This window comes from Peromyscus californicus, unplaced genomic scaffold (genome assembly GCF_007827085.1).
Source record: "Peromyscus californicus insignis strain IS unplaced genomic scaffold, ASM782708v3 Scaffold_7__1_contigs__length_154581171, whole genome shotgun sequence".
Lineage (NCBI taxonomy): Eukaryota > Metazoa > Chordata > Mammalia > Rodentia > Cricetidae > Peromyscus > Peromyscus californicus.
The window spans coordinates 22997133-23011129 of NW_026294595.1; the positions used below are offsets into that span (position 1 = coordinate 22997133).

The following is a 13997-nucleotide window of genomic DNA, read 5'->3' on the forward strand; positions in this document are numbered from 1 at the left end:
TCTTCTGGCACCCAATTCATGATCTTTTGACAACTATTCATTTCACACCAAGCTAAATCTCTCCCTAAAGGCTACCAATCTGGCCTCTAGGCATAGTTCTTAAATAAAAGCACAAGATCTTTGTAAACCTAAAATTTGCATTCTAAAGGAACAAATTAAAGATCAAAAGCAGTTGCTCACCTCTAAGAGTTTAAAATGCATTACAAATATTTTAAAGAAATAGTTATTGACTTTCTTTTGCAAAATACTGTGTTAATGGGCCTACTTAAATTAGAGATGATGGTATGAAAACAAGGTTTTAAATTGGTAAATTCTGAACTGTTCAATAAAAATATATGTCAGGAATTTTAATGAGCCTCAATAGGACAGAGAAGAATTAACAGTCTGTAAGTATTAAGGGGGAGGGTTGCAATGACAAGCTTAATCCTCTGCATGGGATTTACAATTTCATTCTTAAAAGTTAAAGAAGTGATATGGTATTTTGTATACTCTTAGTAAATGACTTCATGCATTGGTATGTATACATTTACTGACTAAACAACAAAAGACATGACTTTTTTAATCAATCAATCCAATAATTTTCATTTATGTACTCCTAGATACACAACTACCATTATGTGTACTAAACAATAATTGGCCAACAGCCTAAAACAAAAGGTTTTCAATTGCTTCTGAGGAAAAAGAACAAAATCTTAGCTGGAACTTTAAAAACTGCAGTAAATTGCTGATGTGGTTGTCTTCTAAAAACTTCAATAGATTTCATCATTTACTTAATATTTCAAGTTCACTACTGCTATATTGCTTTCTGTCAAACAGGAACATAAAATCCATCCTAACATAAAATGCATCCATTTAAAAATGCATCTAAGACACCCTGATTGAGAGAGAAGACGGATGTGTAAAGGTAAACAATACATATTTAACAACTAAAGAGCTAAATCAAGAATTTCAGTATAAATGATTGTTTTAAAACATGGCTATAGCTGAATGTTTTCCTGTGTCCCACCTGGTCCACAGCCACTCAGACCCAAATAAACACACAGAAGCTTATATTAATTAAAACTGCTCAGCCATTAGCCAGGCCTACAACTGACTAGCTATTACTCAGTGCATTTCTGTTAATTTATATGTTGCCATGTGCTCCATGGCTTTACCTGTGTGCCATTACATACTGCTCCCTGGACAGCACGCTGGCATCTCCCCTGACTCCACCTTCCTCTTCCCAGAATTCTCTTCTCTGCTTGCCCTGCCTATACTTCCTGCCTGGCTACTGGCCAATCAGCATTTTATTTATCAACCAATCAGAGCAACATATATTCACAGCATACAGAAAGACATTCCCCCATCACATGGCAGCATGTGTTTAAAAAAAACAGGGAGGGGAGAATCAGCTGCTTGGCCTAGTACTCAGTTCAAACAAAAAACTGCAAAAGCCTAGCTTTAAGCATATTATTGCTTCCTATGTTGGCAGCACATTTCACAAATTTAAAACTAAAAGAAAACAAAGAAACCTGTCTGAAACATTCGGCCCCATAGGACTTCCTCATCAGTACTTTTCGGATTCTCACCCAATGATTTTCTTATGTGTACCTAAGGTTGAGAAACACACTATAGAGTACTGCTACTAATTCTCAAAGTGGTGGAATCTAGACACCAATAGCAACTGAGAACTTGTTACACCAATTTCTCAGTTCCTACCTTCACTGCAACTCTGAAAGAAGTAAAAACCTTGGAATGGAGCCCTGTGTTTTAACAAGCCTTTCAAGCAATTGTGGAGTACACTGTTTGAGAAACACTACTATGGAATAAGAAGGACCTCTCTGTCTCAACTGACTCTCCACAGTTCACTAAGTGTATGACCTTTACCTCTCTAAACTTCAACTTCTCCTCCTAGCAAAGTAGCAGATACCATTTGTTAATCATCTAATATGAGGCAAAGAATGTGAAGGAAACACTTTATACATACATAAAAATAAGCCCTGTTCTTGTTAGCTTTCTATTACTGTGATAAAGATCATTACCAAAAACAACTCAGAGGGTTTATTTCACCTTAGAACTTCTGACCCATCATGAAGCAAAGTCAGGGCAGTAAGCCGAGGCAGAACCCTGGAAGCAGAATCTGAAACCAAGGCCATGGAGGAACATTGCTTACTTGTTTGCAGCCCATGGCTTGTTCAGCCAGATTTCTTATACAACCCAGGACCACCTATTAACGGGTGTCACCATCCACAATGAGGTAAGTGTTCCCACATTAACCACTAACCAAGAAAGAGCACACACATACTTGTTGCCTACAAGCCTATCTGATGGAGGCAATTCCTCAGTTGAGATTTCCCTGTTCCTGGATATGTCTAGGTTTATATGAAGCTGTCAAAAAACAAGCCAGCATAATCCCTCACCAAAAGGTTACCAGGTAGATACTATAACACATTTCATAGTTAACAATTATAAACGAGATGCAGTCAGACTGTAAACTTAAGTTTTTAAATTTTCAACATCATTGCTCTGTTCCTCTTTAAAATTCAAAACCATTGCTGTTTCCTTTTCCGCAAATTATTTTTGCTAATTTTCCTCTTTTGCTTTTCTATTTTTCCTTTCTTCCTCCCCACCTTTCGAGTCCATCCTCTCTTTTCTCTCATCTATTCTGCATATCTTTATTTCTTTTAGGAAAAAAAATCTTTCTAATATAAAGCCAGAGCTTTTTTTAGCATGTACAGTAATTTTACTGTACAAAATGGTGTAGTGTGATCAAGAAATACTTTGAATCCTACCATGTGTCAGGAAACAATGGAATTTAAAATATAAGGAAGATGAAAGGTGACTGTGAAACGTAATCATAATGATGAAGTTACAAGTCAGTAGGGAAGAGATACACTTTATAAAACATAGAAGCATGCCATGTAGTTCTCTATTAATGAGAAGAAAGCTCAAGACCACCTTCTTTAGAGGAAATATGGTTTGTCCCAAACTGGGAATAGAAGTCTCTTCTACACAGGCTGGAAAGGCAGGTAAAGAATCACAGAACTAGAGAAAGCTCTCCCCTGAAAATCTAATTTAATCTCTGGAACACACATGAAAGACAGTGCCATGGCCCCCATCAATAAAAACAGCATTCCTAAAGCAAGATAGTACTCAGAGATTCAAGAATTTCCCAGAATCTCCCAGACCAGCTAAGCCTGGAGTATCATAGCAACAGAAATAAGAGACCCTGCCTTAAGATCTTCTGACCTCCAAATATAGACCATGATGGAATCTTTACTACCTTCATATACACATGTAATTAGTAAATAAAGCAGAACTCACAGAGAACTGCCTGCCTCTGCTCCCAAGTGCTGAGATTAATGATGTGCACCACCCCTGCCCGGCTTTGGAGGACAGTCTGGGTTACAGGGCTAGCTCCAGAACAGCCAGGGATACACAAAGAAACCCTGTGTAAAAAAAAACAAAACAAAAAATAAGTAAATAAATAAATGTAGAAAACCCATATATCTTAAATAAATAAATAAATGTAGAAAATCCATGTACCTTAATAAATAAATGTAGAAAATGCATGTACCTTAAATGGAGTAAAATAAGAAATATTTATTGCATATATTTTCGTTACATCAAAGTTTTTAAAAAAGAAAGGAAAAAAAAGACAAAACATAGAAGCTATTCTAGGGAGAAAAAAAACTCAGGATTGCACTGAAAATTAAGTGTGGTAGTTTGAATGTAATTGGACTCCATAAGCTCACATAGAGTGGCACTATTAGTAAGTGTGGCTTTGTTGGAATAGGTATGGAATAGGTATGGACTTGTTGGAGGAAGTGTGCAACTGTGGGGGTGGGCTTTGAGGTTTCCTATGCTCAAATTACCACCCAATGTCTCAGCTGACTCCTTCTGCTTCCTGCAGATCATGTCTGCCTGTTTGCTGCCATGCTCCCCTCCATGATAATGGACTTTCCCTCTGAAACTGTAAGCTGCCACCTCAATTAAATGTTTTCCTTTATAAGAGTTGCCTTGGTCATAGTGTCTCTTCACAGCAATAGAAACCCTAACTAAGACAATAAGATAGAAAAAAAGTCATTTCTGTACTATTTCTGTTGCTACTTCCATAAGCTACATGTATTTCTTTCAAAATACTTTTTTCAACTATTCATTCATCTAACCAACATTGATAAAATGCATTAAGCTAGACAGCAAGAATTTAAAAAAGATAACTAAGATACTGTTTCAGAGCATATGGAACAATTTACAAATGAAATATGCTTCCAAATGTTTTGTTCTAACATTAAGTTATTAGGATTTCTAAAGCATACTAGTATACAAATTCTTAAGAATGACCTTTATGACCTTCCTAAAAGTCAATGAAGCTAGCCAAAATGTTCTGTATACAGCACATAAATGTGCACTGTCTATGTCAGCATCATAATCATCAGCTCCCAAGTGGAGCACACAGTTCACCACATTTACACGGACATGAGTGAGGAGAAGCAACCTAAAACCTAGATTAAGCATTTTAACATTCACATCATTCATTCTTTTTAAGCATTTTAACATTCACTTCATTCATTCTTTTTTTTTTTATTTTTTATTTTTGCCAAAGAGCTAATGAATAACTTCATTCAGAAATCCATTAGAAGGTTCTACTGACACATTAATGAGACAAAATTGAAAGGGTTAATAGGATGACTAAGTTCATTAGTATCTAAGATTTCTAGTCCTGTCAGTGACAACCCAAATCCTATATAACATTCATCAGTTCTACTATGATCTGACAATTCTATAATGTCAACTTAAGAAGCATATTTAATCACCAAACAATGCTGGAATGGTAAGGTAGTAATGTTATTTTTCTCCTAATATATGTGAAAGTAATTTGCTATAATATTAGGAATGATAGAATCTTTACAAAATAAATAAATACAAGAAATAGTAATGAGACTTTGGCCAGGGAAGCAGGTAGGCTAATGCCCTATCTTCACCTCTCCCTCAGCTACTCCAAATGAAATCCCCCAGTCACATGCCTATATCTGCAGTAAACAACCTGCTAACATCTCCCTTCTCCCACTACTCCCATTTCCAATGGATTACACAGATTTTTCCATTTTAACCACCCAGGTTCCACATTACTTTAGTACAGCCCCCAACTCCAGCAGGCACTCCCTAGGAACCCACAGGTCACTCTGACCAGGGCAGCAAGTATGCTAATTGTAGATCATCTCTCCCTCCATTCCTCCAAATACAATCCCTGGGTCTCATCCACAGCTCAATAGCACACCTGCTGTAGCTACTCCTCACTCTCTACCCCCATTCCCAGGAGACTAACTAAGCAGATCTTGATGGAACACCCTGCTTTCCTCCTTCCTGTGAAACCCTTCAGCCCCCACCACCCAGCTATTCCCATTTCTAAGTGTCAGTTCCCAATACCTAGAAACACACTGTGATGTTTGAAAGAGAATGGCCCCCTTGGCTCATGTATTTGAATGCTTAGGAAGTGGCAGTAGGAGGTGTGGCCTTGTTGGGGTAGGTGTTGGGTAGGTGTAGCCTTGTTGGGGGAAGAAGTATGTCACTTCCCCCAACAAGGGGTTTTGGGGTTGGGTTCTGGGGTTTCAAATGCTCTAGTCAGGATCAGTCAATCTCTCTCCCTCTCCCTCTCCCTCTCCCTCTCCCTCTCCCTCTCCCTCTCCCCCTCTCCCTCTCCCCCTCTCCCCCTCTCCCACTCCCCCTCCCTCTTCCTCCCCCTCTCCCTCTCCCTCCCCTTATCTGTCTTCCTTCTGCCTGTGGATCAGGATGTAGACCTCTCAGCTATTTCCCAGCACCATGTCTGCCTGCATGCTACCGTGCTTCCCACCATGATGACAATGGACTAAACAGCTGAACAGCCAGCCTAAGTTAAATCTTTTCCTTTATAAGAGTTGTCATGGTCATGGTGTCTCTTCATAGCAATAGAACACTGACTAAGACACGTATTTTCCTAGAAGCCCCAGTGCCCACACCTATCAGTCCATGGTCATGGCGTCTTTTCATAGCAATAGAACACTCACTAAGATGAACATTTTACCTAGAAGCCCCAATGCCCAAACCTATCAGGACCCAAAAAGATTTTTCCTACCAGGAAACACACAGATACCACACTATTAAGAACCAGAGAGGGCAACAGAAACCAAGGAACAAAACACCCACCCAACAAAGGTAACACCAGATATCAGCACATAGAATTATAATATTCTCAATGCCAGATGCCCAGATGCCAAGGAGAAAACACAATAAAGAACAGCCAGAACAATGTCTCCACTATAGCCAAGGAACCCTACCACAGCTGTCCCTGAATATTTCAATATATCTGAAGCACAAGAACAATACCCTAAAACAGCCATTACAAATATAACAGTGGTCCTTAAAGAGGTAATAAATCCCTTAAAGAAATCTATGAAAACATAAACCATGGAAGGAAATGAATAAAAGGGTTCAAGACGCAACAGTCGAAATAGAGTCATTTAAGGATGACCCACAGTAAGGGAAATTTGGAAATGAAAAATTTAGAAACTTGAACAAAAACCACAGAGGTAGTTTTATCAGCAAAATACAAGAGATGCAAAAGAGAATCTCAGACACTAAAGACAAACAGAAGAAATGGATACATTGGTCAAAGAAAATATTAAATCTAAAAATCTCCTTGCACAAAACATCCAGGAAATCTGTGACACTATTAAAAGACTAAATTTAGCCGGGCGGTGGTGGCTCACGCCTTTAATCCCAGCACTCGGGAGGCAGAGCCAGGCGGATCTCTGTGAGTTCGAGGCCAGCCTGGTCTCCAAAGCGAGTTCCAGGAAAGGCGCAAAGCTACACAGAGAAACCCTGTCTCAAAAAACCAAAAAAAAAAAAAAAAAAAAAAAAAAAGACTAAATTTAAAAATAATAGGAATAGACAAAGGAGAAGAAATCCAGGTTAAAGGCCCAGAAAATATTTTCAAAAAAATCATAGAAGAAAATTTCTCTAACCTAAAGAAGGGCATGCCTATGAATGTACAAGAAGCATACACAGCAGCAAATAGACTGGACCAGAAAAGAAAGTCCCCTTGCCACAGAATAATCAAAACACTAAATATATAGAACAGAAAAAGAAAGGATATTAAAAGCTACAAGAGGAAAAGAAAAAGTAACATACAGAGGTAGACCCGACTTCTCAATGGAGACTCTAAAAACCAGAAGGTCCTGGACAAATGTGCTGCAGACTCTAAGAAACCACAAATGCCAGCCCAGATTACTATGCCCAGCAAAACTTTCTGTCACCATAGATGGAGAAAATGTTTTAAGTAATATCTATCAACAAAACAGTCCTATAAAAGGTGCTAGAAGGTAAACTCCAACCCAGAGAGGTTAATAACATCCAAGAAAACACAGGGAGTAAATAATCTCAAAACTAGCAAAGAAGGGAGGTGTGTGTATACACACACACACACCAAAAAAAAAAAAAAAAAATAACAGGAATCAACAATCATTAGTCATAGATATCTCTCAACATCAATGGTCTCAATTCCCCAATAAAAAGATACTAACAGAATGGATGCAAAAAGGAGGTCTATCCTTCTGCTACATTCAAAAACACACCTTAACATCAAGAATAGACATTGCCTCAGGGTAAAGAGTTGTAAAAATATATTCCAAGCAAATGGACATAAGCAAGACAGTGTGGTTATTTTACTATCTTACAAAATAAACCAAAACAAAACTAATCAAAAGAGATAGGAAAGGGTACTACATACTCAAAGGGAAAAATTCACCAAGATGACATTTCAATTCTTAATATCCATGCCCCAAACACAAGGGCAGCCAAGTTTGTAAAACACACAAACAAACAAACAAAAACAACAACTACAAAAATATTACTGAAAGTTTAACTCACATGTTGACTATCACACATGATAGTAACAGACTTCAATACCACAATCTCACAAATAGACAAGTCATCCAGGAAAAAACTATACAGAGAAATGCTGAAGCTAACAGACGTTATAAACTAAATGGACCTTACAGATATATATAGAACATTTCACCAAATACAAAAGAATATATCTTCTTCTCCACACCTCATGGAATGTTTTCCAAAATTGGCCACAAACTCAGACACAAAACAAGTGTCAACAGATTGAAATAACTCCTGCCTTCTATCAGACCACCATGGATTAAAGCTGGATATCAACAACAGCAGAAACAAAAAGTCCACAAACTCATAGAAACTGAACTACTCCCTACTAAATGAAAAATCAATAAAGACATTAAAGACTTTCTAGAATTGAATGAAAATAAATACACAACATATCCATGCTGTGGGATGTTCTGTATGTCAAATGTGTTGTTCTGATTGGTTAATAAATAAAACACTGATTGGCCAGTAGCCAGGCAGGACAAGGAGAGAGTAGAATTCTGGGAAGTAGAAGGCTGAGGCAGAGAGACGCTGCCAGCCGCCACCATGAGAAGATGTTAAGATACCTGTAAGCCACGTGGCAACTTATAGATTAATAGAAATGGGTTGATTTAAGATATAAGAACAGTTAGCAAGAAGCCTGCCTTGGCCATACAGTTTGTATGCAATATAAGTCTCCGTGTGTTTACTTGGTTAGGTCTGAGCAGCTGCGAGACTGGTGGATAAGAGAGAGTTGTCCTGACTGTGGGCCAGGCAGGACCAGAAAAACTCTAGCTACATATCCAAATTTATGGGACACCATAAGAGTGGTTCTAAAATGGCAAGTTCATAGCACTGTGTTTACAAAAAATAAAAAAATGCTAAAAAAGAATTTTAAACCACCAGTGAGATCTAATACTAGAAACTTAACAGCACACCTGAAAGCTCTAGAGCAAAAAGAAGAAAGCACACCCAAAATGACTAGATGGCAAGAAATTATAAAATTCAGAGGTAAAATCAGTAAAATACAAACAAAGAAAACAATATAAAGAATGAAACAGGGAGCTGGTTCTCTGAGGAAATCAATAAGATCAACAAACCCTTATTCAAATAAACTAAAGGGCAGATAGAGACATCCAAATTAACAAAATCAATAGTGAAAGAGGAACATAACAACAGACACTAAGGCAATCTAGAGAACCATAAGGACATACTTTAAGAACATGTACTTCGCCGGGCGGTGGTGGCGCACGCCTTTAATCCCAGCACTCGGGAGGCAGAGCCAGGCGGATCTCTGTGAGTTCGAGGCCAGCCTGGACTACCAAGTGAGTTCCAGGAGAGGCGCAAAGCTACACAGAGAAACCCTGTCTCGAAAAACCAAAAAAAAAAAAAAAAAAAAAAAAAGAACATGTACTTCACCAAATTGGAAAATCTAAAAGACATGGATAGTTTTCTCAATACATAAGCACTTACCAAACTAAAATCAAGATCAGATACGCAATTTAAGGAGATCTATAACCTTAAAGCCCAGGGCCAGAAGTTTTAGTGCAGAATCCTACCAGACCTTCAAAGAAGAGCTAATACCAATACACCTCTAATTTTTCCACAAAATATAAACAGAAGGCATGTTGCCCAATTCATTCTACAAGGCCACAGTTACCTTAATACCTAAACCACGTAAGTCCAACAAAGAGAATTCCACACCAATTTCCCTTATGAACACAGATGCAAAAATACTCAATAAAATACTTGAAAACCGAATCCAAGAACACAATCAAAAAGATCATCCACCACCAAAAAGATTAAGTAGTCTTCATCCCAGAGAAGTAGAGATGGTTCGATATATGAAAACCAATAAATAAACTGAAAGAAAAAAAACACATGATCATCTCATTAGATGCAGAAAAGGCCTTTGACAAAATCTAACACTCCTTCATGATAAAAATCCTAAAGAGATTAGGGATACATAATAAAGGCAGTTCACAGCAAGCCCATAGCCAGCATCAACTTAAATGGAGAGTAACTCAAAGTAATTCCAATAAAATCAGAAACAAAAGAAGGTTGTCCAGTCTCTCCATAACTATTCAGTATAGTACTTGAAGTCATAGCTATAGCAGTAAGACAACTGAAGTTTGTCAATGGGGATATTAATTAGAAAAGAAGAAGTCAAATTACCTTTATTTGCAGAAGACATGATAGAATAGTAAGTGACCTTCAGAATTCCACTGGGAACCTCCTACAGCTAATGAATACTTTCAGCAAAGTAGTCAGATATAAAATTAACTCACAAAAATCAGTAGCCCCCCTATATACAAATGACAAGTGGACTAAGAAAGAAATCAGGGAAACAGTACCTTTCACAGAAGCCTCAAATGATATAAAAATATCTTCAGGTAACACTAATCAAGCAAGTGAAAGACTTGTATAATAAAAACTTCAATCATTAAAGATAGAAATTGCCGGGCGGTGGTGGCACACACCTTTAATCCCAGCACTCGGGAGGCAGAGCCAGGCGGATCTCTGTGAGTTCGAGGCCAGCCTGGGCTACCAAGTGAGTTCCAGGAAAAAGGCGCAAAGCTACACAGAGAAACCCTGTCTCGAAAAACCAAAAAAAAAAAATAAATAAATAAAAAAATAAAGATAGAAATTAAAGAATATATCACAAGATGGAAAGATCGCCAATGATCATGGATTGGCATCCTACCAAAAGCAATCTACAAATTCAATGCGATCCCAGGCAAAATTCCAACACAATTCTTCACATATCTTAAAGGAGTAATTCTCAGCTTCATAGGGAAATATAAAAAAACCAGGCTAGCTAAAAACAATCCCAAATAACAATACATATGCTGGAGGTATCACCATTCCTTAAATTCTAACATCACTGGTACAGGAAAGTACTCTGTAGGCTACTATAGAGTATGTAAAAGAGAATGTAAACACCAAGCCAACTACAAACCCTTTCATCTACAATTGTGTCCTGCCTGCAAGATATGCCAGGGCAAAGGTGGCACAAAGACTGTGGGAGTAACTAACCAATAACTGATTTGACTTAAAGCCCACCATGAGATGGAACCCATACCTGACACTGACTGGATGACCAAGAACCGGAGAGGGACCTAGGGTAAAACCAAATACTAATGGTCTTTTTAAAAAAAGAAGAGGAGGAGGAGGAGGAGGAGGAGGAGGGAGGAGGAAGAGGAGGAGAAGGCGGGGGGGGGGGGGGGGGGGGGGGGAGGAAGAGAAGGAGGAGGAACAGGAAGGGAAGGGAAAGGGAAAGAGGAAGAAGAATGAATGAAAGAAAAGAAAAGAAAGGAATGGAAAAGAAAAAGAAAAAATAGTTAGAAAGTGACTCCTAATGATATTATGCTATACTCACAGGTCAGTGCCTTGTTTAGCCATCGTTACAGAAGCTTCATCTTGCAGCAGATAGGAACAAATACAGAGACCCACAGCCAGAAATTACAGAGAGAAAGAAATCTTGGAACAGTCAGCCTTAAGTGGGATGTCTCCATCAAATCATTCCCCTCAGAGCTCAGGGAACCCCTGAGAAAAGGAGGTAAAAGGAATAGAGCCAGAGGGAAGGAATGGAGCACACCAAGAAAACAATACCCTGTAAATCAATATGAGCAAAGCTCATGTGAACTCACAGAGACTGAAGCACCATGCACAGGGCCTGCAGAGTCTGCACCAGGTCCTCTGCATATACATTATGGTTTCCAATTTAGTGTTTTTATGAATTTCTAAGTGTGTGAACAAGTGGGTCTCTGATTCTCGTGTTTTCTCTTAGGCTCTTCCTTCTATTGGTTTGTCTTTTCCAAATCTGATGTGATAGTTTTCATTTTATCTTATTTCTTAGAAGCCTGTTCTTTTCTAGTGAGAGACAGAAAGGGAGTAGATCTGGATGGAAGAGGAGGTGAAGAGGAACTGGGAGGAGTATGAGGGGAAACTGTAATCATAGTAGATTATGTAAGAAAAGGATTTATTTTCAATAAAAAGAGGGGGGAAACAGTGATGAATCTTTAGTGGAGCTGTGTATTTATAACTAATACAAACATGATCACAGAACCAAGTTTTAGTGTTAAAAACAACTTGAAAAGTCACCTATTAAAAGACTAGCTTCTATGCTACACAGGTAGCAGGACCAAAGTGTTAAAATTAAAACAATAACACTTCCAAATTTTATGAGTACTAAATTGATTTGTCCAAATATATCTGATTTATATATGCTATTGCGATTTATTAAAATTCAATCAACTATCAGCTCATTTTAAAGTACAAGCTGCACGTGACAGTGTGGTAAGACTACAATGTTGGTACTCAACAGTGGTGGAACTTAAGTAAAAATCACAGGTATAAAATAATGTTTTAAAATATGCATAGCATGCCATCCAGATAGTCACAAGTACTTGGATCTAAAAGCCTTCAAGGGTTTGTTTAGATTTACTGAAGCTATACCTGCTGTCAAGAAACAAAACACTGTGAAGGTTGATCAAACACATCTTTGCCTCAAGTACCTTGTTAATGTTTTCCACTCGCACTGTCCCAAATGTTAACAGTCAAAGGAAGACAAAGGGTTCTCTTCATTTCTATATTTAAATCATCATAAGCTTGATCAAGCATGCAAATCCCTTTGGGCTTGAGGTTCTGATCAAAATGTCTTATAGGAACATTAAAAATTGAGTGGGTATAAACAACTCCAAAAACGTGGAGCTCATGACAGCACTGCTGTGATCTCTACAATTTATGTGCAAAAATACTGGAGAAGTTTGATAGGGAATATAAGCAACTAATTATTGTGTTTTGCTTGAGGGCAGGTGTGCTGATCTCTACAGGTGTCTCTGTGGTGCTCAGCCTCAAATACTGCCTCTTGAAAGCATTTATGACACAAACTTGCTGAAGCCCTGCTAAACCTCTGACAGACTACCAGACTTTGTGGGGTGGGAGATGTAACTACTACTTCAAGTCACCACTAAGAAAAAAAGTTCCTACAGTGAGTTCACATGGTTTGTTATGGAATAGTATTAAGAAACAGTGTAAGTATTAAGAAAAAGTAAATTTAACATAGAGTTGACCCTATCAGTAATAAACATTAAACATTAGGGTATCCTAATGATACTAATGACCCAATACACAAATTCTTCAAAGAAATACTTCAAAAGAATTGCTGTTCTTTAAAGTATAAAAACTAAACAGTATTTTACTAAATCACTTTATAATTCATAAAATCATAATAGCCAGTACTGCTGTAAAGACCAGTTTTCAGCAGCTCAGGAACTGAAGAGGAGGCATAGAGTCAGCAGACTAATCACTCAGGTGACTTTTTTCTGAAGGAGTAAAACTTAATTACTCTGGGGCCAGTGAAAAAGGAACACACACACACACACACACACACACACACACACACACACACACACACACACACACACATCTTCAACATGTCAGGGTCTATTTTCATTTCTTTCCTTATATCTTTCCTGATGTCTTCCTTCTAACTAACTTTATTTTTTGCCTTATAACTTATACATCCCAGCAAAATCTTTCAAGCAATATAAAAATTACAATGTGGTTACATTCTATTTTTCAAGTAAATTACTACAATGAATACAGTTAAATAAAACTGCATGTTTTATCAGTGATATCAACTACCACTTTTCAGAATGCTTTTTAGAACAGACCATGTACAAGTAAGAAGAGAAACAAAAATAGAATGTTAAGAAGTAAAGAGCTATTTTACCCACCTTCACCCTCCTATTCTCTGAGGTCTGAGCAAAAGGCTCTAGGAACAAGGCAAAAGGCCTTTTCAGGGTAAAGATAAACTCTTTTCAGTTTGAACTTTCAGGGGAAAAAGAGGAAATTAAAGTCTTCACACACAAGAGGATTCACAACCTTATTTCTTAAATTAGCAACTTTAAAAACAAAACCAAGGAGGTAGGTAACTTCAAAGATACCATGTGCCATGAATTGCCATTATATATTATTATATTCAATGCAGATTTAAATTGTGACTCAGAATAGACAATGCTGAAAAACTTTTTAAAAGTTGGAAATGCCATCAACTGAATGTTACTCAAGCGTCTCAGATTTTAATATGATAAAATATATGGTTC

At 37.7% G+C, this 13997-nt stretch overlaps 1 protein-coding gene across 3 annotated transcripts in view; it reads right to left on the reverse strand.

Annotated features, from left to right (window-relative positions):
- Gtdc1 (glycosyltransferase like domain containing 1) overlaps positions 1-13997 on the reverse strand; it is a 376640-nt gene that overhangs the window by 290305 nt on the left and 72338 nt on the right. Inside the window, exon 1 of one of the 3 annotated variants that reach the window (XM_052726348.1) lies at positions 3304-3427. The exons of 1 other annotated variant lie outside the window; for it this stretch is intronic. The gene's annotated coding sequence lies outside the window, so the exon portion shown is untranslated. Of the gene's footprint in view, positions 1-3303; positions 3428-13997 lie in introns of those variants that run through there. One more of the 3 variants, XM_052726352.1, reaches the window with a different exon arrangement.